Source organism: Pristiophorus japonicus, chromosome 15, assembly GCF_044704955.1.
Source record: "Pristiophorus japonicus isolate sPriJap1 chromosome 15, sPriJap1.hap1, whole genome shotgun sequence".
Classification (NCBI taxonomy): domain Eukaryota; kingdom Metazoa; phylum Chordata; class Chondrichthyes; family Pristiophoridae; genus Pristiophorus; species Pristiophorus japonicus.
In genome coordinates, this window is record NC_091991.1 from 31339138 (window position 1) to 31363134 (window position 23997).

The following is a 23997-nucleotide window of genomic DNA, read 5'->3' on the forward strand; positions in this document are numbered from 1 at the left end:
ATAAATTGACCTAAGTTGTACACCGTGAGAACACTGACCACTAGATGCTGAACTTGTGGGAGACACTCCTAACCTGGACTTTCAAGTATAAAAGGGGAAGCTCCACCCACCTTCATCACTTCAGTGCTGGAATAAAGGTTACTGGTCACAGAGTGACCTTCTCTCAAGTATGGGCCTCGTGTGCATTTGTACTGTGTAGCAAGGATATATTATTGGCGGCGAGAAACTGGGATTTAAACCACGCGAGCATGGCCACTAGCAGCACAGACAAGAGGTACTGTGTTGGTGATGATTGGGACGATTTTATTGAAAGACTACAGCAAAGTTTTGTCACTAAGGAATGGCTGAGACAGGATTCGGCCGACAAACACAGGGCTCATCTCCTGACGGTTTGTGGATCCAGGATGTACTCCCTGATGACGGACCTTCAAGTGCCAGAGAAGCCAGTGGACAAGACTTTTGAAGAGCTCAGTAAGTTGATCGGGGAACACTTTAAACTGGCAAGCAGCATGCACATGGCGAGACACCGGTTTTAGATGCACCGGGGGCGAGAAGGGCAAAGCGTTCCAGACTTCGTGGCAGACCTCCGGCGACTGGCGAGCCTATGTAAGTTCCCAGATGCATGCAGAGCGGAGATGCTGCGAGACTTTTTTATTGAGGGCATCGGGCATGCTGGGGTTTTCAGGAAACTGATTGAGACCAAAGACTTGACCCTGGAAACGACGGCTTTGATGGCCCAGACATTTATCTCAGGGGAGGAAGAGACCAGAATGATGTTTGACAAAAATCTTGGTTTAAATGCAGCAAATGGACAGGGAGTCAACATTATTAATGCGGCACACAGTTCTCCAGGCAGACAGTGGCAATCGGACATGCCCGAGCATTAGTTGAACCCAAAGGGGGAATTCAACAGAGACAATGGCTAGCTGAACGGCGATTCATGCCATCGCAAGGGACAATGCGGCCAGCAATGGGGCCATCAACACCTGTCAATGGTGCGTTTAAGGACAGTTACAGAGACAGTCAGAGACAATCGACTGGTAATGGGCTTTTTGTTTCCAACAACGGCTCATGTTGGAGGTGTGGAGGCAAACACACAGCCAGAGCTTGCAGGTATCAGCAATGTACCTGCAGAAATTGCAACGTCAGCGGTCACTTGGCACGTATGTGCAGGAAGTCTGCAGCCAGGTTGATGTACGAGGAGGACGGGCCCGATGTAAGCCCTACGAGGCCAAATGGACACTGGGGGAAATCGCTGGTAGCTGAAGTTCAGCGAGTTCATGTGGAGCACATATATAGTTCATACACCAGGACGCCACTGATAATAATGAAAGTGCTCCTCAATGGCATCCCAGTATCAATGGAGCTAGACATGGGGGCCAGCCAGTCCCTGATGAGTATCAAACAGATCGACAAGTTGTGGCCGTCCAAGGCCAGGAGGCCAAAATTATTGCCGATTGACGCACAGCTACGGACATATGCAAAAGAGATCATTCCGGTGCTAAGCAGCGCCACAAAGATTCGGAGAACAGGTTGCCACTCTGGATTGTCCCGGGGGATGGTCCCACACTGCTGGGGAGGAGTTGGCTTGCTGTCATGAACTGGAAATGGGGCGATGTCAATGGAATTTCTTCTGTGGAGCGAATATCATGCTCACAGGTCCTGGACAAATTTGACTCACTATTTCAACCCGGCATTGGAATTTTCATGGGACCAAGGTAGTGATTCACATAAACCCGGACGCCAGGCCAGTACACCACAAGCCAGACCGGTGCTGTACGTGATGCGGGAAAAGATAGAAGGCGAATTGGACCGCCTGCTGAAGGAAGGCATCATCTCGCCAGTCGAATTCAGTGACTGGGCGTGCCTGATTGTGCCGGTGCTCAAGGCGGATGGTTCGGTCAGGATATGTGATGATTACAACGCCACTATCAATCGGGTGTCACTCCAAGACCAGTACCCGCTACCGAGAGCGGAGGACCTCTTTGCGACGCTATCCAGTGGCAATCTTTTTTCAAAATTGGACCTGACCTCAGCTTACATGACCCAGGAGCGGGCGAGTGAGTCGAAGAAGCTGACCACCATCACGACACACAAGGGATTGTTTGAGTACAACAGATGTCTGTTCGCGATTCGCTCAGCCGCCACGATCTTTCAACGAAATATGGAAAGCCTCCTCAAATCGATTTCAAGGACGGTGGTTTTTCAAGGCGACACCCTCGTGACGGGTTGTGATACTGAAGCGCACCTCCACAACCTGGAGGAGGTGCTACGCAGACTGGACCGGGTAGGTCTGCGACTGAAAAAGGCGAAGTGCGTCTTCCTTGCTCCAGAGGTAGAATTCCTGGGGATGAGGGTAGCAGCAGAAGGGATCAGACCTACTGCGTCCAAAATGGAAGCGATCCAGAGAGCACCCAGACCCCGTAACATGACGGAGCTGCATTCGTTCCTGGGGCTCCTGAACTATTTTGGTAACTTTCTTCCCAAATTGAGCACGCTGTTAGAGCCACTAGACGTGCTCCTACGCAAAGGTCACGAATGGGTCTGGGGGGACAGCCAGGAAAGGGCTTTTGACAAAGCACGCAATTTGTTATGCTCCAACAATCTGTTAACGCTATATGACCCATGTAAGAAACTTGTTTTAACGTGCGATGCGTTGTCCTATGTGGTCGAGTGTGTGCAGCATGTTAATGCCAAGGGTCAGATACAGCCGGTAGCTTATGCCTCCAGAAGTCTGTCCCAGGCAGAAAGGGGCTACGGGATGGTAGAAAAGGAAGCGCTTGCATGTGTATATGCAGTAAAAAAAAATGCACCAGTACCTGTTTGGCAGGAAATTTGAGCTGGAGAGAGATCACAAACTGCTAACGACCCTTTTGGCCGACAACAAGGCCATAAATGCAAATGCGTCGGCCCGCATACAGAGGTGGCACTCATGTTAGACGCCTATGACTATATAATTCGGCACAGACCGGGCACTGAAAACTGCGCCGATGCACTCAGCAGGTTCCCACTAGCCACCACCGAGGGGGCAACCGAGCATGATGCTGAGATGGTCATGGCTGTTGAAGCTTTCGAAAGCGAAGGCTCACCCGTGACAGCCCGTCAGATCAAAGTCTGGACAAATAGAGACCCGCTACTGTCTTTAGTCAAGAAATGTGTCCTGAATGGGGACTGGGCAGCCACGTACGGGGCATGCCCTGAGAAATTTAAACCCTTTCACAGGCGCAAGGATGAACTCTCGATTCAGGTCAATTGCCTACTATGGGGAAACCGAGTAGCCATGCCCCAGATGGGCAGAGAGGCGTTCATCCGAGAACTCCACAATGAGCACCCGGGCATTGTCATGATGAAGGCAATTGCCAGGTCACACGTTTGGTGGCAAGGGATAGATGCAGACTTGGAACTTTGTGTTCGCAGGTGCAACATGTGTGCCCAGCTGGGCAACGCGCCCAGGGAAGCCCCCCTTAGCCCCTGGTCCTGGCCCACCAAGCCATGGTCACGCATCCATGTGGACTACGCAGGTCCTTTCATGGGAAAAATGTTTTTGGTTATAGTAGACGCCTACTCCAAATGGATCGAGTGTGACATTCTCAATTTAAGCACATCCTCTGCCACGGTAGAAAGTCTACGGGCAATGTTTGCCGCCCATGGTCTACCGGACAATGGCCCGTGCTTTACAAGCATTGAGTTCCAGGACTTTATGGCAGGAAATGGTATCAATCATGTCAGAATGGCACCGTTCAAGCCGGCCTCAAACGGCCAGGCGGAATGAGCAGTGCAGATAATCAAACAGGGGATGCTCAGAATCCAAGGGGGTTCCCTACAAAGCCGCTTATCACGCCTCCTGTTGGCCAATAGATCCCGACCACATTCACTCACAGAGGTTCCACCTGCAGAGTTGCTAATGAAAAGGATGCTCAAAACCAGGTTATCCCTCATACACCCCACCATGAAAGAAATTGTTGAGAGCAGGCGTCGGTCACAATGTGACTACCATGATGGGAATACGAGGGCGCGATGTATTGATGTCAATGACCCTGTCTTTGTCCTCAACTACGCTGCAGGGCCCAAATGGCTCGCAGGCACTGTGATTGCCAAAGAGGGGAATAGGTTTCTGGTAGTTAAACTTACCAATGGACAAATCTGCCGCAAACACGTGGACCAAACAAAAAGGAGGTTCAGCAACCCCATAGAAGAAGCAGAGGAAGAACATGATATAAGTTCACTCCACTACAGGTGACCGAACACCGGAACCAAGTGGAGGAGAGCCCAGTCACTGTGGGCAGTCCGGACAGGCCTGAGGCATCGCAAACAGCAGACACTCAGGCCAGCGCCCAACAACCGGAGCCCCAACTCAGGTGCTCAACAAGGGAGCGTAAACCACCAGAGAGACTCAACCTGTGATCCCAATAAGACTTTGGGGGGGAGGTGATGTCATGTATTCAACTGTCATTGTAATCCATGTATAAACTGACCTAAGTTGTACACCGTGAGAACACTGACCACTAGGTGGTGAACTTGTGGGAGACACTCCTAACCTGGACTTTCAGGTATAAAAGGGGAAGCTCCACCCACCTTCACCACTTCAGTGCTGGAATAAAGGTTACTGGTCACAGAGTGACCTTCTCTCTAGTATGGGCCTCGTGTGCATTTGTACTGTGTAGTAAGGACATATTACCTGCTTTTGGTTATCATGATTCAAAAGAAATCCCGCAGCAAAAATGGCTGTCATTTTCAAATGGGTTGGTTTGACAATTTTTTTTAAGTGTATTTATTCGTTCACGGGATGTGGGCCTCGCTGACAAGGCTGGCATTTATTGCCCATCCCTTATTGCCCTCGAGAAGGTGATGCTGGTGAGCCACCTTCCTGAACCGCTGCAGTCCTCAGGGCGAAGGTCCTCCCACAGTAAGCAGTTTGGTACAACTGAGTGGCTTGCGAGGCAGTTAAGAGTCAACCACATTGCTGTGGGTCTGGAGTCAGATATTGGCCAGGCCGGGTAAGGGCGGCAGATTTCCTCCCGTTAAAGGACATGAGTGAATCAGATGGGTTTTTAACCACAATCCGGTAGTTTCATGGGGGCTGATTTTCAGCACCTCACCGCCCGCTGCCGCCGACTGCCGCCCATTTCCGCCGACATTCCTCCTGCAGATCCGCCCACTGCCACTTTCGGGGTGGCCTGGAGCGGGCGGGAGGGGAGAGCCGCCGGGATCCGCCCGCTGAGGTCAGCGGACGGCCGAGTGGCGCAACTGAGCTCCCGCCCACCGAGCTCCCAGATTCCTGGGGGCGGGAGTCGGCGGGACTCGGCGGCAGAACGGGGGTGGACCACTGACTGCAGGCTGGTCTGTCCCCGACGGTAAGTCGGAAAAATCTGGAAAAAAAGGTAAGTGAACATTTTTAAAAACATTTTCAACAGCGACTTACCTGCATGGGGTCCCCTGAAGGTCTTCCGATAGTTTTTGTATTTTTTATTTGTGGTTTTTATTTTCAGGGGCCCGACTTGGGCGGCAAGCGCCTCTGCCGCCGGGAATGTGACCTCACGCCCGCTGCCGCCCAGATTGGCGGTGTACATCGTCCATTTGCTGCCCACCGACCTTCGAGGGCCCCCCGGCGATGAATATCCCTCCCAAAGTACTGTCCGGTACCTCGCCGCCCATTGCTGGCATTTTGGGCGGCAGTTGGGCAGGCGGAGGCCTTGATCAAAATTAGCCCTATGCTCACCATTACTGATACTAGCTTTTTTTTAATTTCAAATTTATTTAATTAACTGAATTTAAATTCTCCAGCTGCGGTGGGGGGATTCTACAATATGGTTGGTTCTGGTGACACACGGATACTTGTCGAAGAAAGAACATCACTCCGCAAGATTTATAAACATCATATTGGGTTATTAATTCATCTGAAATGCGCATTGTTTGGAGATTTATACTTCATAGAAAGAAGAAAGAAAGCTTTGGATTTATATAGCATCTTTCCCGACTACCGAACGTCCCAAAGCACTTTACAGCCAGTGAAGTACTTTTGAAGTGCAGTCACTGATGTAATGTAGGAAACGGCAACAGCCAATTTGCACACAGCAAGATCCTACAAACAGCAATGTGATAATGACCAGATAATCTGATTTTTTGTTATGTAGATTGAGGGATTACATATTGGTCCAGGACACCGGGGATAACTCCTCTGCTTCGAAATATTGCCACGGGATCTTTGACATCCACTTGAGAGAGCAGATGGGGACTCAGTTTAACATCTCATCCGAAAAACAGCACCTCCGACAGTGCGGCACTCCCTCAGCACTGCACCGGAGTGTCAGCCTAGATTTTTTTCTCATTGTGACTATTTGCACAGTCCTTTTTCTGTCCTTCTGCGCCTGCGTCCTCCCGACTCCACCCACAATGCCTCCTGCCCGAAACCGGAAGTGGGGCCCTGCAATTGGCCACATTGTTCCTCAGAGCCTGTGGACGGTGGGGAGAGATGCGGCGGGTGGCAGTGAGGGATGGGGAGAAAGAGACACAGGGGATGGGGGGGAGAGACACACAGGGGGTGGGGGGGGGAGAGAGACATGGGGAGGGGCAGGGAGAGTAAGAGACACAGGGTTTGGGGGAGAGAGACACGGGAGTGCTGGGGGAGAGAGACACAGGGGGACAGGGAGAGAGAGAGTGAGACATGGGAGGCAGGGGGAGAGAGACACATGGTGGGGGGGAGAGAGACATGGAGGGGAAGAGAAACACGTGGGGTGGTGGGAGAGAAACACGTGATGGGGAGGAGAGAGACACGGGGGGGTGCGGGGAGAGAGAGAGAGACGGTGGGGGGAGAGAGACACGGGGGGGTGGGTGGGGTGGGGAGGTGGAGAGAGAGAGGGGAAGCGGAAGAAGGGAGGGAGGAAATTCAGGGATGATGAATCACATTCTTCCAACCCCCTTTACACCCACACCCAATTTCTCAGAAAGCTCGGTGCGTGTGTTACAAGGGACATTGTTGGAGTGGATAAAATCCAGAAGTCACGACACTGTCACTATTCACTTCATACCCAATAAACCTGTTAACAATCCGTGACCCAACACAATGCCCCATCTATGGCGGTGGGGGGGTAAGGTCATGAACTTGAACTGGGGTAAGGGACTTCAACTGGGGGAGGCATGCACTTGCGTAAGGGACTTTGGCTGGAACTTGATGGCTTTTGCTGGGTTGTTCGAGATCTGTCCTCCCTGGCTTCTGAAATCAGAATGAATCAAAGTACACTTTGTAAAGTCAGTCAGAAATTGGGCTGGGCGGTTCCAGTTACACATTCCAGAGAAACTTCAGGATGTAGCTTATCCTCCAAGGGGACCAATCAGCAATCAGCTCATGTGATAATGGACAGCCAATCAGAGACAATGCGGCCATTTTGACAGTACAAATAACTGCATCCATTTTTTATACTCAAGTCCCTGAAGTGGGATTTGAACCCACAACCTTCTGACTCAGAGGCGAGAGTGCTACCCACTGAGCCACAGCTGACACTAATAAACAAATGCACCTGCTCACTCCATCACTTGAGCGCCAACATTCCTGTTCTCGCTAGCAAATAATTAAATGTGAGCAAAAAGGGGTAAAAAATGCCTACCTCACCAAAAATGGTTTAATGGGCATTCACAAAAAGTTAGGTGCAAGGCGAATTTAGTTTGTAATCATGGTTAAACGCCGTCATGAAAATATTATGAAGAGAAAAATTGCATTTATGTAGCACCTTGTGTCTCAGAAATATCCCAAATTACTTCACATGGAATGAATTACATTTTACACTGACTATAATGTGGATAAATACAGTGGCCATTTTGTGCATAAGAAGATCCATAAATGGGAATGAAATGAATGACCAGATAATCTATTTTTGGTGGTGTTGAGCAAGGGAGGAAATGTTAACCAGGCCACAGAGACCCTTTGAAAATACCAGTGTTTAACAACCGGCGGTCGGCCGATAAAAAAAAACATGGCAGCAGCGGCAGTGCACCCTCCCCTTTAAGGGAAGGAACACCACCGGGAATTGCAGAAGGCCACAGCCTCACTGGACCACCGGGAAAAAACAGGGTTTAGCACCACTGGGTGGGCCGAAGATTTTCAGAGCGGAATTTCACTGACAGGGGTGGGGGGGCGGGGGGCTAGATCAGCGGTAAGCGCGATGTTGATGCACTTACCACGGATCGGCAGCAGCGGAACGGTAGTGGGGGGGTGGGGTCGGAGCACCACTGGGAAAACTCGGGAGGGCAATTGGGCTAGCAGTGGCCATTCCACAAAAAGTCAGTGGCCAATCCACTCTGCAGCGTGGTCGCCGATTTGCGGTGGTAACAGGTCTTAAGGAGAGGGGCAATTTTGGCCCCACAGTGTCAGAACACCATAAGGTGTTTGGCATGGACACCACAAACAAGTGGAGTTACAAGTAGAGTTAAAAATGGTCCATGGATTCAATGTTTTTTAAAACGTTGATTGCAAGGATTAAATCCAACTTACAATTCGTCTCCCAAATCATGCATCTAACTACAGTGAACAAGGACGAGTATAGTTATTATTGAAGACAACAGCTCACAGTAAGCGTAGATTATTATTTCTTAAGAGGGTTGTTTGATACTCTGGAAATATTTCTAGTGTTGTACAGTTTGAAATATAAGTCACTGCAATGTTTTGGAGGATTCGGCATAACAGGCAAGTTTGTCAACATTTATTTGCAATTATTCCTCCAATAAGCTTGATAAACATTTATGGAAGTTGTTTGGAAAGTGAAGAAAAAGAAAGACCTTTCATTTCTATCGCGCCTTTCACAACCTCAGGACGTTCCAAAACGCTTTACAGCCAATGGAGTACTTATGAAATGTAGTCATGTAGTGAAACACGGCAGCAAATTTGCGCACAGAAAGCCCCCACAAACAGCAATGTGATAATGAGCAGATAATCTGTTTCTTTCTCGTGATGTTGGTTGGCAGATTTAATATTGGCTAGGACACCAGGGCGAACTCCCCTGCTCTTCTTCGGTTAGTGCCGTGGAATCTTCAGACGAGGCCTCAGTTTAACGTCTCATCCAAAAGTCAGCACATCCAACAGTGCAGGATTCCCTCAGCGTCTTCGATCCTCCAACACACACACACACAAGTGGTAACCGACATCACGGTCGACCATGAAGCTGAACTCACCATTCACAGCAGCCCGGCAAGGTCGGCTGCCCAGCAGCCCAGCGAAGAACCAAACAACTCACCCGCACCTGCATTTGTACCGAGACAATCGACAAGGGAGCGAAAAGCCCCAGATCGTCTCACCCTGCAAATAAGTGTACTATTGACTTTGAGAGGGAGTGATGTTATGTATGCAACCCTAGGTAACCTGTATTATACTGTCACCAGAAGGCATACCTGTTGGAGTCCCAAGGCATCCCAGCATCCCTTGGGAGCACTGTATATAAGCAGGCCTCCCATGCTGTACCAGCACTCTGGAGTTTGAATAAAGGAGCTAAGGTCACACTTGCTCATGTCTACAGTATACATTACTTTATTATGAGCATAACAGATACCAACTAAGCGGAAGCTCTGTAAGCTACTGCACCTGGCTTTTTTTTAAGAGCAATTTGCTCTTGAACTGCTCCCAGCACTGGAGTGCACAGCTCTCGTGAACTTGACATTAGTGCTCCCTTATCAGATGCAGTCAGCCGTGAGCACCTGAAAAGCCATACAGGAAATTCAGCTGGATTACTTATTCAGGTGCAGAATAGGGGAAAAAAGAGTAGTGCTCATATTTCCCGTTTACAGCACTCACTTCTCAGGCACTATTTGTGTGTTAAACCAAGGAAATCACCCCTGTGGTACGAATGTTTTAAATTTGTTCCGGGATGTGGGCGTCGCTGGCAAGGTCAGCATTTATTGCCCATCCCTAATTGCCCTTGAGAAGGTGGGGATGAGCCGCCTTCTTGAACCGCTGCAGTCCGTGTGGTGAAGTTACTCAAGGAGGCTTTGAAGGTGTACTTGAAACGTTTCCTCTACCCACCTGGGGCTTGCTTGCTGTGTAGGAGTTCCAAGTTGAGTGTTTGCTTTCGGAGTCTCGTGTCAGGCATGCAGACGATGTGGCCCGCCCAACGGAGCTGGTCAAATGTGGTCAGTGGTTCGATGCTGGGGATGTTGGCCTGAGCAAGAACACTGACATTGGTGCATCTATCCTTCCAGTGGATTTGCAGGATCTTGTGGAGGCAGCGCAGTGCAATCTTCGGTTGCCTGAGGAAGAGAGTGTTTAAAGACCAAGACCTCAAATCTGGCACCAAGCTTATGGTCTACAGGGCAGTAGTGATACCCGCCATCCTATATGGCTCAGAGACGTGGACCATATACAGTAGACACCTCAAAGCACTGGAGAAGTACCACCAGTGCTGCCTCCGCAAGATCCTGCAAATCCACTGGAATCAATGGATAAATACTAAATCAGAACACCAAGATCTGTCACTATCTGCAGCTCGAGACAGGGGTAGATTAATGGTAATGTTCATTCAAACCTAAGTCTATTGATGTATACCACAAAAAGCAAGGGACCTAGTATTGAGCCTTGCGAAACCCCACTGGAAACAGCCTTCCAGTCACAAAAACACCCGTCGAACGTTGCCCTTTGCCTCCTGCCACGGAGCCACTTTCCTCTCACATCCTGTTTATATTGGGAAGTCTATTGCTTCATGACACAAAGAAGTTTGACTGTTAATCTTTGAACTTTCCACGATGTCCAACAGTTTTCAACAAAACATCTTCGTGAACAGAACTGTGAGTATAAAGGACTAACTTTGTCCAGACAGTGATGTACATGGAGCATGCACATTGAGCACAAAGGGTTCGTTTAATATTACTTGGTATCTGCCTGTTTAGGTAGTCTTGACACCCTAGAGGGAACAACATCTGGATAATTATGAAGAATGCTGATGTGAAGTCTGGAGCCTAGCCATGCTTTGGATTTACAAGCTGTGTTTGTTCCTTTACATTTTTCTGACTAGGTCTGTGAAGCCATGTACATTAGTGGCTTGACAGCACTGATTACCGAAACAAATATTTCCGTTATAAACTGCAGAGGTTACATTCTGTACTTCTTTTAAAATTTTTTGTTTTTTGAATGAATGTCAAGTTTTGGAAAATGAAACACTTCTCCATTTTGGAACCCCAGCATCAACATGAAGTATTCCCAGGTCAGGTATAGCATGAGTAGGTGCTGTGTAAAGCTCCCTCTTCTCTGACACTCAAATGCGCATCAGCTCCAAGCTCTGAAGAGCATCCCCTATTATAGCAACATGACATCTTTCCATTGTGTAATGTAGTTGCTTCATGGGTTCTTTACTTAAGAATTCATAGCAACATATTGATATTAAGAACTAGTTGGTTTATTAACAAAGGTTTAACAATCACACTACACCAGTTCATCCACTAAGCTCACAACTGCATACCTCATCGTGGAGGACCTAGACCCAACTGGCTGGGGTTTTATTGAGTGTTGTGAGCATCACATGACTGGCTAGGCCACTCACAGTGCAACAGCTCCACAAACCTGTGAGCATACTCACAGGTCCATACATTACACACTGATTCACACCAGCCATCTTGTGGTCGTTAATTGAGACCATCAACTTTGTGCCGATGAGTGCTAAGTTAGGGACATTTTTGCGTGGCGTCCCATGCCAACTAAGAACTTGATCGAGATCATACAATGTTTATAGCCAATGGGTGGAAGAGTACTATTCTGTTCTTTAAAGGAAAAAATTAGTGACAGTTTTAAAATCAGAATAGGGCTTTCATTTGAATGGCTTACGGAAATGTTTGCAGTTAGCTAAGCTTTGCATTCAGCCCGGGCTCTGCCCTCTCCCTCTTTGAGCTCCAGCCGAAGAGCTATTCTGACTCTTCATGCTTGAGGGATCATAAGTATTGTATTTATGATGATCTTCCTTCTAACTACATGTCAAGGTTTATGGCTGAGATCTCTTGTGCGTGTCCATCTTTTTCACAGCAATTCCTTCAGTCATCATTATGATTTAATTTGATGCATGAGTTTTTATTTTGCAATTTGTCAGCATGACTCTGACTGAAACATCATGGGTTCAAGCCCCAGCCCAGGAAAGTACTGAAGTACTGCAAAAACTTGCATTTATATAGCGCCTTAAATGTAGTAAAATGTCCCGAGGCACTTCACAGGAGCATAATCAGACAAAAACTGACACCGAGCCAACAAGGAGATATTAGGACAGGTGACCAAAAGCTTGGTCAAAGACATAGGCCCCGAACTGGTGGGAGCTGCGGCCCTCCCGTTTCTTGGCGGTCCCCGGGCGGAACGTGAGTTTTTGCCGCCCACTGCCACGGGGGCCAGTTGGGTGGGAGTTTAGTCGCGGGCAGGCAGTGGGAGTCGGCGGGTGGGAAGCGGGCGTGAGCGTGCGGCGGCAGCAGTGAGCGGTGGGTGCAGGCCTCGCGACTCGGCAAACATCGGAGGCCGTGCACCGTGCATGCGCGAGATTTGGATTTTCTTTTGTAATTCCTTGTGGGCGATGACATCACTTTTGCCTGCGCATATAACCTCGCTGCTCACTCGCACCTGCCAGTTGCAGAGGGGCCAGATTTGGACAGAGAAAAAACAAGATCAGCATCAGCCAGCCATCGAAGAAAGCTGTCATGAGTCCAAAAAAAGCTTCCAAGAAGTCTAAAGGAGGGAAGCCCTGGTTTACTGAGGAGGAGCTAGAGGAATTTGTGTGAGGTGGAGCGCCGTTATAAAGACCTCACCCGGGATGGTTGTGACAAGCCAGCCGCTCCCCAAGATACACGCAGTTGGAGGGAGATTGGGGATATCATGTCCTCAGTGGGCAACATTGTGTGGGATGGAGACCAGTGCAGGAAACGATGGAACAATATTGTTGCGTCAGCAAGAGTAAGTAAACACTCCCGTACTACTCCAAAAGGTTCTGTGGCCATTGTGTCTGTGTGTGTGTGTGTGTTGCGTGAGCAAAACAGGTAAAGGCTGCAACTTTTATTTCTGCAGAAGAAAAGAGCATGCGATGTGTTAAGTATGTTAACTGGGTTTTACCTGCCACCGGAGGGCGCCACTGTCGGAGTCCTGATGGTCACTGGCAGACACGTGCAGGCCGTGAATATAACGTTGGCAGCCATGTTGAATCCTCACTTTGAGAATAAATAAACTGGAGTGAGGTCACGCCTGAACTAGCTCACCGTACTTAGCCTTGTGAAGTTATTCGATACTTAACAATTGGCAACAAGTTAAAAATACGAATTTTCACGCAATCATGTCTGTTGGAATTTTGGAGCGATTTGTGGACGAGGAAGACTGGGAGCATTTCACTGATCGCCTCGACCAATACTTCACAGCCAACGGATTGGAAGGAACCGATAACGCAATTAAGCGCAGGGCGGTTCTCCTCTCTGTTTGTGGATCAAAAATTTATGGCCTTATCAAGAATCTACTCTCACCGACTCAACCAATGGATAAGACTTACGATGAATTGTGTACGCTGATTTGGAACCACTTTAAAACCAAAGGAAAGCATCATCATGGCGAGGTATCGTTTCTATTCGCACAATCGCTCCGAGGGCCAGGACGTGGCGGAATTTGTCGCTGACCTGAGACGTCTCTCTGGGCCGTGCAACTTCAGAGCTGCGTTGGAGGAAATGCTGCGGGACATTTTCATGCTTGGCATTGGCCATGAAGTCATCCTTCGAAAGCTGCTGGCTGCTGAATCTCTGGACCTGAGCAGGACCATCACGATCGCCCAGGCATGCATGTCCACGGACGAAAACTTGAAACAGATATCTTCCCAGCATTGAAACTTACCGGCATGTACTGTGCATAAAATAATATCGTTGGTAGGCAGAGCTACACATGGCAGGGCCTACTCATCCACGTTCGTACGACCTGTAACTGTTCAAAGTCCGCCATAGGGGGTGAATCAAATCTGCCTTGTTGGCATTGCGGGGGCTATCATCAGGCCCACCAATGCCGATTCAAGCAATACGTGTACAAAGGCTGTGCAACAATGGGGCACCTTCAGCGAATGTGTCCGCAACCGAGCAAGTGTGCTGGGACATACCACGTGGCTGAGGATGATCGATCCAGCGTGGATCAAGCGGCACAGGCAACTCAACCCGAGGTACAGGACGAAGAAGTGTATGGGGTACATTCCTTTACCAAAAGTCCTCCGATAATTCTGGAAGTTAAATTAAATGGGGTTCCAGTATCCATGGAATTGGACATGGGTACGTGTCAGTCAATAATGAGCCAGAGGGCTTTCGAAAAGCTGTGGGACACTAAGGCAAAAAGACCCAAACTGAGCCCAATCAATGCGAAGCTGCGTACCTACATCAAAGAGCTCATACCAGTCATTGACAGCGTGGCAGTAAAGGTATCGTACGATGGAGCTGTGCATGATTTATCGTTGTGGATCGTTCCAGGCAATGGCCCAACGCTTTTCGGCAAGAGTGGGCTTGAGAAAATTAAATGGAACTGGAACGATATTAAAACCTTATCATCAGTGGGCTCAAGTGCTGAGCAGGTTTCCCTCGTTGTTTGAACCAGGCATCGGCAGATCCACCTAGGCCCAGATGCAAGACCCGTCTATCACACGGTCGAAGGGAGAAGGTCGAGAACTGGACAGACATCAACGGGAAGGAATCATATCGCCAGTCGAGTTCAGCGAATGGGCCAGTCCAATTGTCCCGGTGTTGAAAAGTGATGGCACGGCCTGGATCTGCGGCGACTACAAGGTAACAATCAACCAAGTCTCAATACAGGATCAGTACCCGTTACCCAAGGCTGACGACCTGTTTGCAATGCTAGCAGGGGAGGAAGTCGTTCACCAAATTGGACCTGACCTCCACTTACGTGACACAGGGGCTGGTCGAATCTTCGGAAAGACTGCCTTGCATCAACACGCACAAAGGGCTGTTTATATACCACAGAGGCCCTTTCGGAATTCGCTCGGCGGCAGCCATATTTCAGAGAAACATGGAGAGTTTGCTGAAGTCCGTCCCGAGAACCGTCGTGTTCCAAGATGACATCCTGATCACCAGTCACGACACCACCGAAAACCTGCACAACCTGGAAGAGGTTCTACATCGTCTGGGCAGAGTGGGACTCAGGCTAATACGCTCCAAGTGCGTTTTCATGGCACCAGAAGTCGAATTCCTGGGGAGAAAGATTTCAGCAGACAGCATCAGGCCTACAGATTCGAAGACAGAGGCCATCAAGAATGCACCCAGACCCCAAAGTGTGACGGAGCTGCGTTTGTTCCTGGGTCCTCTCAACTATTTCGGTAACTTTCTACCTAGTTTGAGCACATTGCTAGAGCCCTTACAGATGTTGCTGAGAAAGGGTAATGACTGGGTTCGGGCAAATCTCAAGACAGAGCCTTTGAGAGGGTCAGGAACCTGCTATGTTCCAATAAATTACTGGTACACTATGACCCATTTAAGCGGTTAGTGCTGTTTTGCGATACTTTATCATATGGGGTCGATTGTGTGCTCCAGCAAGCCAATGTATCAGGCAAGCTCCAACCAGTTGCATACACTTCCAGAAGTCTGTCTAAGGCTGGAAGAGCCTATAGTCTGGTAGAGAAAGAGGCTTTAGCATGCGTATATGGGGTTAGGAAATTGCAACAATACCTGTTTGGGCTTCGGTTTGAGCTTGAAACAGACCACAAGCCGCTCATTTCATTGTTTTCTGAGAGCAAAGATATAAACACCAATGCCTCGTCCCACATCCAAAGATGGGCACTGACATTATCCGCTTATGATTATGTCATTCGCCACAGACCGGGCACTGAAAATTGTGCTGATGCGCTTAGCCGGCTACCATCGTCCACATCCAGGGTGGAAATGCCACAGTCCACAGACTTGCTGCTGGTCATGGATGCCTTCGAGAGCGAGGGGTCACCTATCACTGCCCGCCAAATTAGGACCTGGACCAGCCAGAATCCTGTACTGTCAAGCGTAAAAAAGTGTGTCCTAAATGGAAGTTGGTCTGCCATTCCCAGGAAAATGCAGGATGAAATTAAGCCTTATAGTCAGCGCAAAGATGAATTATCTATTCAGTCTGATTGCCTGTTATGGGGTAAACATGTTGTTATGCCAAAAAAAGGCAGGGAAACTTTTGTGCGATATTTACAAAGTACCCATCCAGGTATTGTCATGATGAAGGCCAATGCCAGGTCTCACGTTTGGCGGCCCGGCATTGACTCGGACTTGGAGTAATGCGTGCATCAGTGCAACACTTGCATGCAACTGAGTAACGCACCTGTGGAGGCTCCGCTGAGTCTGTGGTCATGGCCATCCAAACTGTTGCCAAGGATCCACACAGACTTTGCCGGCCCCTTTCTCAGCAAAATGTTTTTTGTGGTAGTAGACGCTTACTCCAAATGGATTGAATGCGTAATTATGTCATCCAGCACGTCCACAGCCACTATTGAAAGCCTCCGGGCCATGTTCGCCACCCATGGCCTGCCCGATGTCCTTGTCAGCGACAACGGACCTTGTTTCACCAGTTCAGAGTTCCACGAGTTTATGACCCGTAATGGCATCAAGCATGTCAGGTCTGCCATTTTCAAACCCACGTCTAATGGTCAAGCGGAGCGGGCTGTCCAAACCATTAAGCAGAGCCTAAAATGCGTGACTCACGGCTCCCTACAGACCCGCTTGACCCGCATTCTGCTCAGTTACCGGACGAGATCCCACTCGCTCACCAGGGTCCCTCCTGCTGAGCTATTAATGAAGAGAGGCCTCAAAACCAGGCTTTCCCTTGTACATCCAGATCTCAATGATCATGTCAAAACCAGAAGCCAACGGCAGCAATGGTACCACGATCGCGCGGCCAGATCACGTGACATTGCTGTTCATAAACCTGTGTTTGTCCTGAATTATGGTCATGGTCCAAAGTGGGTTGCTGGCACGGTTTTGGCCAAGGAGGGGAACAGGGTGTTTGTAGTCAAACTGTTAAATGGCCAAACGTGCAAGAGGCACATCGACCAAACCAAACTGCGATTCACAGACAACCCAGAACAAATTGAAGATGACATCATCATCGACCAACCAACACACATCCAACCATCAGTTGGCCCTTGTGTCATTCACGAAGACGAACCTACCATCCCCGACAGTCCCTGTAGTGTCCTTACACCTTACTATAGAATCACACGAGGCATGTACTGCAGACAAGGTCACTACGTGAACTGAACCTTTATTCCCAGGACCAAGAAGTGCTGACCCTGCGTGGGACCTCCCTTTATATACCTGGATGACCAGGTGAGGAGTGTCTCCCACAAGTTCACCCCCTGTGGTCAAGGTGTGCATTTCTCAGGTGTATACAGTGTAGAGTGTTGTTACATAAAGGTTACAGTTATGTGAAGGTTACAAACATGACAGTCCCGTCAGACCGACTGCTCCGCAATGCAGCAATGGTCCTACTAACTCACCCAATCTTGGGTTCAAACTTAGAAGATCAACCAGGGAGCGGAAGGCACCGGACCGCCTCAACTTGTAAACACAACCTGTACCAAGGACTTTGGGGGGAATGATGTTATGTATGTTAACTGAGTTTTACCTGCCTCGGAGGACGCGACTGTTGGAGTCCTAATGGTCACTGGCAGACACGTGCAAGCCATGTATATAATGTTGGCAGCCATGTTGAATCCTCACTTTGAGAATAAATAAACTGGAGTAAGGTCATGTCTGAACTAGCTCACCGTACTTAGCCTCGTGGAGTTATTCATTTTTTTTTTTTAATTCGTAGCCAATCGTTCCAATTCTTTGTCAAATCACAAACGCCAGAGGTCACCTTGCACATGCCAAGGATCACTCTGCGCCAATGCTCTTAGCCAAAAGGCCTAGAGCCACTGCACCGTTCCTGGAAGTACTGCAATACCAGGTTCGTGCCATGGAGGTGGATGGGTCAGGTCCCCCACACACCTCCGTGGAGGTGGATGGGTCAACCCTCCCCACCCACCTCCTGTTTCCAAAAATGCAAGCATATACCTTCCTGACCAGGGAGAAACCACCCGGAGGTCATGGTGGCTGGTCAGAAACGGTACTACACTTGATCTTAGCCAAAAGGCCGAGAGAGTTATTCAATACTTAACACAACGCATCAAAGCAGAGTGGCACGGGCAGGGGCCCACCAGATGTCATCAAGGTGACTAGCCTAGAGGAGTGTGCCTTGGTTATGGTGGGTGACACCCCTGTGCCACCACACAGGGTGGCGCCGATCCCATCCTAGAGCATGGTAAGCATATCCGAATCTCCGGTCTGTATCACGCTCATGTCATGCAAGGTCATGTAACGTTATGTCAAATGCTTTTTACTGCACTGTGTGTCGCCCATTAATGGTGTGCTCATGTAGCGATGGAAGTCCTTGAAGTAAGAATATGTGAAATGTGATGGTACACATGTCAGCATGACCAACCCCACCCCCCTGCTATACACTTAAATATTGTCCTCTACTTGCAGATGTTGATTCGGACAGCACCGATCAATGCACCCCATTCACCTCTGACACACACAGACAGTGTCAAACACCAATGCCTTCCACCTCGACCCCATCAGCAGCCCAACACACCAGCTCCTTCCTCCACTCCCCCCCCCTCAGATCACCCATATCCACCGCATCCACCCCGCCACCCAGAGACACGAACACCAGGAGATAGAGGAGGGAGAAGTCCCAGTCTTCGTACCACTTGAGGTCGAGGAGTTGCAAGAGGAGGACTCCAGCCTCGTGACATGTGTGCCACCTGCTCGGCCAACATCGGTTTCGGGCTCCGACTTTTTGGGCTTCAAATCGCACGACGCGGGAACAAGTGGTGGGAGGCACAGAAACTGTGCCGGAAAAGCCACCAAGCCGCAACCACCCAGGATGAGGCAACAAGCCATTGAGGCTGCAGGATGGGTGGTGGCAATCCAGGAAATGGTCCAGTTGTCGAGGACGAGTGTCGAGCTAGGTCGAGATCTGCTGCAGGCCATGGCTGGGATAGCTGCCAGCATCACCACCTTTGCGGAGGAGCATTCTGCCAGTATGTCGCGGCTCATCAGTGCGGTGGAGCGAAACACCGACTCTGTAGAGGCCATGCGCCAATTGATGCTATCGGGCCATGTCATGGAACCCCCCCGATGACATACCATTGAGACTGTCAGATCCCGAGGAGCCGGAGATGCCAGCGGCTTCCATCTCACTGCCTACATTCTCTCCATGATGAACACGGCAGCAGTGCTCCGGCTGCCCTCCTGCACAACATCATGGAGCCGAGGCGATGAGGGGCAGGGGTGTGGGTCGCCGTGGTGAAGGCGGAGCCATGCAGAGGACGATGGGCCTCACATCGAGTGGGGAAAGAAAGGTGGTGGTTGTGGGTAGAGGGTTGGGTGTTGGTGCTGGTGATGTTGTTAACTCTTCATTAAGTTGTTGCTGTTGTTTTGCATAGTTCGTTTGGATTGTCACTTGACTGGCTTTGGAAATAATGTACACTTTTTGGATTCACTTGTTTGCATGTTCTGTCACTTGCCGTGCTATACTATTCAATACAGGCACATTGTTCACCAATTCTTGGTCGATGTTTAACTTTTATATCATCTGGGGTATGTGCGGAGAAACAGACAAATCTCCTTCAGATGTACTGGTCTCTGAGCACTATCTTGGTGTCCATATATGATGAGACCCTTTGATGGGTCCTGTCATCAGGCTATCTCACAACAACTAAGGGTGACCAATGCAGGAAGGCTGCCATTGAATGAGAGACAGTTGCACAACTTGGAGGCCACACATTAAGGCTTGCACTTCAGGCCACATTTTCATAGGTGCAACATTGCTGAGCCCCACCCCCGATATGACATGTTTTTCAGTGACATCACAGTCCATTATATATAGAAACATAGAAACATAGAAAATAGATGCAGGAGTAGGCCATTCGGCCCTTCGAGCCTGCACCGCCATTCAATGAGTTCATGGCTGAACATGCAACTTCAGTACGCCATTCCTGCTTTCTTGCCATACCCCTTGATCCCCTAGTAATAAGGACTACATCTAACTCCTTTTTGAATATATTTAGTGAATTGGCCTCAACAACTTTCTGTGGTAGAGAATTCCACAGGTTCACCACTCTCTGGGTAAAGAAGTTTCTCCTCATCTTGGTCCTAAATGGCGTACCCCTTATCCTTAGACTATGACCCCTGGTTCTGGACTTCCCGAACATTGGGAACATTCTTCCTGCATCTAACCTGTCCAAACCCGTCAGAATTTTAAACGTTTCTATGAGATCCCCTCTCATCTTTCTGAACTTCAGTGAATACAAGTCCAGTTGCTCCAGTCTTTCTTGATATGTCAGTCCCGCTATCCTGGGAACCCTGGTGAACCTTCGCTGCACTCCCTCAATAGCAAGAATGTCCTTCCTCAAGTTAGGGGACCAAAACTGTACACAGTACTCCAGGTGTGGCCTCACCAAGGCCCTGTACAACTGTAGCAACACCTCCCTGCCCCTGTACTCAAATCCCCTCGCTATGAAGGCCAACATGCCATTTGCCTTTTTAACCGCCTGCTGTATCTGCATGCCAACCTTCAATGACTGATGTACCATGACACCCAGGTCTCGTTGCACCTCCCCTTTTCCTAATCTGTCACCATTCAGATAATAGTCTGTCTCTCTGCTTTTACCACCAAAGTGGATAACCTCACATTTATCCACATTATACTTCATCTGCCATGCATTTGCCCACTCACCTAACCTATCCAAGTCACTCTGCAGCCTCATAGCATCCTCCTCGTAGCTCACACTGCCACCCAACTTAATGTCATCCGCAAATTTGGAGATACTACATTTAATCCCCTCGTCTAAATCATTAATGTACAATGTAAACAGCTGGGGCTCCAGCACAGAACCTTGCGGTACCCCACTAGTCACTGCCTGCCATTCTGAAAAGTACCCATTTACTCCTACTCTTTGCTTCCTATCGGCCAACCAGTTCTCAATCCATGTCAGCACACTACCCCCAATCCCATGTGCTTTAACTTTGCACATTAATCTCTTGTGTGGGACCTTGTCGAAAGCCTTCTGAAAGTCCAAATACACCACATCAACTGGTTCTCCCTTGTCCACTCTACTGGAAACATCCTCAAAAAATTCCAGAAGATTTGTCAAGCATGATTTCCCTTCCCATGCTGACATGGACCTATCATGTCACCTCTTTCCAAATGCACTGCTATGACATCCTTAATAATTGATTCCATCATTTTACCCACTACCGATGTCAGGCTGACCGGTCTATAATTCCCTGTTTTCTCTCTCCCTCCTTTTTTTAAAAAGTGGCGTTACATTGGCTACCCTCCACTCCATAGGAACTGATCCAGAGTCTATGAAATGTTGGAAAATGACTGTCAATGCATCCGCTATTTCCAAGGCCACCTCCTTAAGTACTCTGGGATGCAGTCCATCAGGTCCTGGGGATTTATCGGCCTTCAATCCCATCAATTTGCCCAACACAATTTCCCAACTAATAAGAATTTCCCTCAGTTCCTCCTTCTTACTAGACCCTCTGATCCCTTTTATATCCGGAAGGTTGTTTGTGGCCTCCTTAGTGAATACCGAACCAAAGTACTTGTTCAATTGTTCCGCCATTTCTTTGTTCCCTGTTTTGACTTCCCCTGATCGCTTGCTGTGTAGGATTCTATACTTGAGCTCATGTTGTTCTCAGGTTCACATCCTGCCACCTGACAGAACCTTACATGATTTTATAATTGCCTATATACTTTGACATAAGCTCATACCATCTGAACACTCACATTGCCTCAATAAATCTGTTGTGCGTGCAATGTTCTTAAAAACCCTTATAGCAATCTCCATGGAGCCTCTACTGTATCTCATAGCTCATTTCCACTTCCTATACCATACTAACCCTTCAACAGAGTACTTTCCATTTACATCTGTGAAGTCTTTCTGTGCAGTTTAATTTCCAGCTGTGATCTCATTCTGAGAGTGTGACAATGGTGCAGCATATGTATGTGAGCCGGGATGTGCAGCTCCCGACCACTCTGTGCGATTGTCCCTGCCGCCCGATTTACAGCCAGCTCAGACAACCTTTTTCCCAGCGGTCGTTCTGGCGGACAAGAGTAGGATCTTAGAGGATCCTAGACCACTAAAATCCCACTGTTGGAGCCTCCTGCATGGGCGGGCATTAGGAAGTTGCGTCGGCGGTACTTCCTTGAGGAAACTCCCGCCGGGCAGGACCTGGGCGGCAGATGGGCGGTACACGAGGAATCTCGGTAAAAACATTTTTGGGGGGCAGTACCTCGGCGGCTGTGGGCGGTATTGGGCGGCTCATTCACCAAGTTCGGGCCCATAGGTTTTAAGGAGCGTCTCAAAGGATGAGAGAGATGGAGAAGCAGAGAGGATAAGGGGGAGAATTCTGGAGCTTACGGCCCAGAGGGCTGAAGGCACAGCCGCCAACGGTGGGGCAAAGGAAATCGGGGAAGCACATTGCACTGTCAGAGATGCTGTCTTTCAGGTGAGACATTAAGCTGGGGCCCCATCTACCTGTGCAGATGGATGTAAAATAATAATATAGGAATTCTTTCTGTATCCTGGCCAACAATGATCCCTCAACTAACTCCAACAAAATAGATGAACTGGTCATTGCTGTTTTGTGACCTTGCTTTAAGCAAACCGGCTAACACATTTGCTTACATAACAACAGTGACTGCACTGCCTGAGCATGACAGATACCATACAAGGGCGAGCTCTTTCTTTTCTTTCTTCCTTATTTCGAATTCATTAACCTATGCATGGATATGTGTTTCCTGTCTCATAATGGATTTTTGTGCCATTTCAAATCTTCATCAACCAGCCAATCTTTTTTTTAATTTGTTCCGGGATGTGGGCATCGCTGGCAAGACAAGCATTTATTGCCCATCCCTAATCGCCCTTGGGAAGGTAGGTGGTGGTGAGACACCTTCTTGAACCGCTGCAGTCTGTGTGGTGAAGGTACTGTCACAGTGCTGTGAGAGAGTGAGTTCCAGGATTTTGATCCAGCGGCGATGAAAGAACGGCCGATATATTTCCAATCAGGATGGTGTGTAACTTGGAGGGGAATGAAGAGGTGATGGTGCTCCCATGTGCCTGCTTCCCTGGTCCTTGTCCTTCTAGACGGTAGAGGTCACAGGTTTAGGAGGTGCTGCCGAAGAAGCCTTGGTGAGTTGCTGCAGTGCATCTTGTAGATGATACACATTGCAGCTACAGTGCACCGGTGGTGGAGGGAGTGAATGTTGAAGGTGGTGGATGGGGTGCCAATCAAGCGGCTGCATTGTCCTGGATGGTGTCGAGCTTCTTGAATGTTGGTGAAGCTGCACTCATCCAGGCAAGTGGAGAGTATCCCATCACACTCCTGACTTGTGCCTTGTAGATGATGGAAAGGCTTTGGGGAGTCAGGAGGTGAGAAACTTCAATATTCTCAGCTTTTCTGCCGATGAGCCAATTTAATAAAGAATAAGATCTAACCAGTTAAATAGATATCAAATATATTTTTTGACAATGGCTCACTTAGAAAGACACACATCATCAATCAATTCTTTAAAAGAATCTCATGTCTCTGTTTACAGGAACGTTTCTCTGGTTAGCTAAATTAAAAATGAGGTTACCATATCTGCCTCTGTAGCCACTTGTAATAAGGAATTCCATATATGGGAAAAATTCTTCTAACTTCTGCCTTCATTTGTCCAGTGATAAACCTGAGCATATACTTCTTAGGAGTCCATCAGAATTATTTGCACATAAAACAAACCTGAGACGTTGAACCAGAGGCGAGATGAGGAGAACTTTTTTTATGAAGCGAGTTGTTATGGTCTGGAATGCACTGCCTGAAAGGGCGGTGGAAGCAGATTCAATAGTAACTTTCAAAAGGGAATTAGATAAATAGTTGAAGGGGAAAAATTTGCAAAGCTATGGTTAAACGGTAGTTGAGTGGCACCTATTATAGCTCTTTCCA

General features: G+C 48.7%; 1 pseudogene; it reads right to left on the minus strand.

The window, feature by feature from the left end:
• Positions 1 to 17868: 17868 nt before the first annotated feature.
• LOC139225964 (U2 spliceosomal RNA) lies at positions 17869 to 18104 on the minus strand (annotated as a pseudogene).
• Between the last annotated feature and the right edge of the window lie 5893 nt (positions 18105 to 23997).